Source organism: Pseudophryne corroboree, chromosome 2, assembly GCF_028390025.1.
Source record: "Pseudophryne corroboree isolate aPseCor3 chromosome 2, aPseCor3.hap2, whole genome shotgun sequence".
NCBI classification, from domain to species: Eukaryota; Metazoa; Chordata; class Amphibia; order Anura; family Myobatrachidae; genus Pseudophryne; species Pseudophryne corroboree.
In genome coordinates, this window is record NC_086445.1 from 207,629,529 (window position 1) to 207,633,380 (window position 3,852).

Consider the following 3,852-nt stretch of genomic DNA (forward strand, 5'->3'; position numbering starts at 1 on the left):
AGGTCCATATTTATTTGGATACTGATATCGTTTTCCTAGTTCTGGTTCTGTAAGCTACCACAATTAATGTGAAAGTAAACATACAATTGAAGTGCAAACTTTCAGCTTTAATTCAAGGGAATGAACAAACATATCATATGAAACATTTAGGAATTGTAACCATTTTTATACATAGTCATCAAACCAGGGACAGACTTGGCTACCAGGACAGTGGAAAGTTTCTGATTGGGTCAGTCCCATGATCCCCCTGGGCGGGTCCAGTTCATATGGCTTCCATGGTTTGCTTTCTACTATGGAATGCAAGCAAGAAACTGTCATCTGCTCCAGCTACTGGGCACTTACGGGCACCATTAGCAAGGAGAAATGGACCACTAACAGCCACTAACAGGACCAGCCTCACAATACTGAGGAGGGTGCATTTTCTGCCTGATGTGACACCACCGTGGCCCGCTGATTCCTTCACTCACTCAAACAGCCTAAACTGTTCAGAGGAGAGAACTGCAGCATCAACACTTTCAGGAAGCTGTAAGATCTTGGCTCCATGGGGCTGTGGGCAGATTGCATTATTGTCATAGGTCTATAGGCGAAAATAAGGGGTGGTCCAGGTGTGCACAGAACCACCACTTAGCAATACCTCCGCAATCACCCACCTTGTCCAGTGCTGGTTCCGCAAACGATGCCAGAGGACTCAAGAGGACTCATTCACTAGTTTCCAGTGGCCAATTTAGCTGGGGTCTGGGTGCCTCCGGGTATGAGGAGGAAGTGAAATACCTCCACTTCCCTTTCCAGTAGTACCGTGCAGTCTGTCACAGTCCGAATCCTTCCTTCATGTGAAAGCCAAGAGAGAGGAAGGTTACCGCAGCCGCATACATGGTCCCTACAGCAAGTGTATTCACAGACAAAGCAGCCTACCCTAGTAATCCTGTGCACTGTACACTACATGGAGAGAGGTAAGCAGTCTGGGTTTGGGTCCTATGGGTAACAAGACCATTGCTGCCTGTCCAGCTGTGAAGAGACTACAAGTTCCAGCACATCTTGTCAACTGGATGTGCTAGGACTTGTGGTGCTATCACAGCTAGAGACGCAATGACAAGCCAAGTACACCAATATGTCATTTGTAGGTATTATATACATTCCCACTAGGCTTCTTTTGCAAGGTGCAGCACCCTGCCCCATTCATTAATGGTAAAATGCACCCTGCTCTTAATTGTGGTGCCCTGTTGACCTCCCTCTGAACTGGCTGCAGTGCTTACCTCCAGGTGAACCCCCTTTCCTGTTGCTGACTGCCGTACTAACCTATGGGTGAACCCGCTTCTGTACTATGTGTGTTATTTTTATCTGTCAGGGGCCAATGTGTGTGTTATGTTTTCCTGTCAGGGGCTAATGTGTTTGTTTTTTACCCGACAACCTCAACTATTCCCACCCACTCAACAGACCCAGCCTTCATTAGGGCTGCATCTAGAAATTTCTCGGGCTGGTTTTCCACCCCAATCAGTTTCTGTACTAAACCCATGGACATTACCAAATGCTGTTAGGCTTTGCCAGACCTTTAATGCAGATGTCTTCAGTTCATGGGTCTTTCTGCTTTTAGTATTGTCTTCAGCAAGTAAATGTATTCTCAATTGTGTTGAGATCAGATGATTGACTCAGCCATTGCGAAAATTCCACTTCTTTTCCACTGTCTACTTAGCTTTGGCTAATTCTAGGTAGATAGTATATCTCTATACATTTCATAATTCATTTGACTGCCTCTATCTTCTGTCACATCATCAATATACACTAGTGATCTACCTGTAGTGCCATTAAAAGCCATGTAGGAACATGCTATCACACAACCTCCACCGTGTTTTACAGCAGATGTAGTATGCTTCGGATCAGGAGCATTCCAAGCCTTCTCCATACTTTTTTCTTCCCATCATTCTGGTTCAGGTAAATCTTAGTTTTATCTGTCCAAAGAAATCTGTTCCAGAACTGGGTTGGCTTTTTTAGATAATTTTTGGCAAAGTCTAATCTCCCCATTCTATTTTTGAGGTTTATGAATAGTTTGCACCTTGTGGTGAATCCTCTATATTTGCTTTTGTGAAGTCTTCTCTCTATGGTATACTTGGATAATAATATCCTTACCTCCTGGAGAGTGTTCTTCACTTTGCTGTATGTTGTGATGTTTTTTCCTTTACAATGGCAAGGATCCTGCGATCATCCACCACTGTTGTCTTGCAGGGATGTTCAGTCCTTTTTGTGTTGCTGAGCTCACCAGTTCTTTCTTTTTTTCTCAGCATCTACCAAACTGTTAGTCTGGCCACTCCTAAGGTTCCCACTATCTATCTGATGGGTTGTTTCACTTGCAATGAGAGCAGTGGCGCACGCAGGGTGGGTTTCTGAGCACCCAGAAACCCCCCCTCCACCCAAAAAAAAATTTTTTTTTTTTTTATTGCTGCATCTTGCAAGCCGAGTATTATTAATGGCTGTCTAGCGTCCTCTGCAGCCTGCTGTCTTCCTGGTGGCACTTGTAAGTGTTTAATAAAAAATTATTTTATTTTAATTATAGTACATATATATCCATGTGCATACATATATACACATGTATATACATACATATAAACACACACACACGCACACACACACACACACACACACACACACGATATATATACACGTGTATATATACGTGTACTGTGTGTATATATATATATATATATCAACAAACTAGAGTCTAAGTGCGCTAATGGATAGTACTGTATATCATAAATAAACAGATTTAAAAGATTCAACTTTCAGTTTTTAATACATAAAAGCCACAATAGCATAAAACATCTGTGAGCATATAAACATCTCTTTACAGAATGTATAGACAATGTATACAAACAGTTTCTGTCAGATGGAAAATTCAAGTGAAGCTTGAGATTCATGGTAAATCTTCCTTAGTAGTATAGAATACAGATGGAATACAGTACTTGAACACAACCCAACGCGTTTCGTCCCTAACTGGGACTTCCTCAGGGGTAATATCGAGTGCCAGATGTTTTTTACAGATAATCCCCAAATTGTGTAAAAAGCTCACTGAATATAAAAGCAGGCAAAGGACCAAAATGACTGGGAAAGCAGTTCAATATTATGAAACCCCCAGTCACACAGAGTCCAGATAACAAATGGACAAATAGGTGACCCGAAAACAATGTGGTTTAAAGTCTATCACTGACTCTATGAACCAGTCCCTGATGAGGGTGAGACCGCTCAGTAGTGGGTCAACAGCCAAATAGTGCAGTGGTCATCTCAAAGTCCAAAGTAATTTTATACTGTATATATGTGTAGATATGTATGTATATATATATATATATATATATATAAAACTGGGTCACCTCAGTCCCCACCCCTGTGCTTGGCTCCACCCAGTTCTGGAACCCCCCCCCCCCCCCCATGCAAATCCTGCGTTTGCCACTGGAGAGCTCCACATGTTGTGGGTTCACAGCAATAGCTTCCAAATGCAAATGTACTTGGAAACAACTCCAGACCTTTTGCCTGCTTAATTGATGACTAACAAAAGAATAGCCCAGACCTGTCCATGAAACAGCTTTTGAGTCAAGTGTCCAATTTGTTTTGGTCTCTTGAAAAAGAGGAGGATACAGATAGAGCCACGCTCAGCTTTTCCATCGTGCGTCCTAGTCGCGGCAAAGCTACAACAGCAAATGTGCCCGCGGACTATGGCTCACACATGTGAATGTATGCGCCACCACATGAATGCATGTGGCTGCGGCTAGTCACAGCCCGGTGTATTAAGTCGCACCCATGGCACAGCAAGACACGTGTGCACATGCGGCTGTGCCACTGGTGCAACGAGCATGGCTACATCTG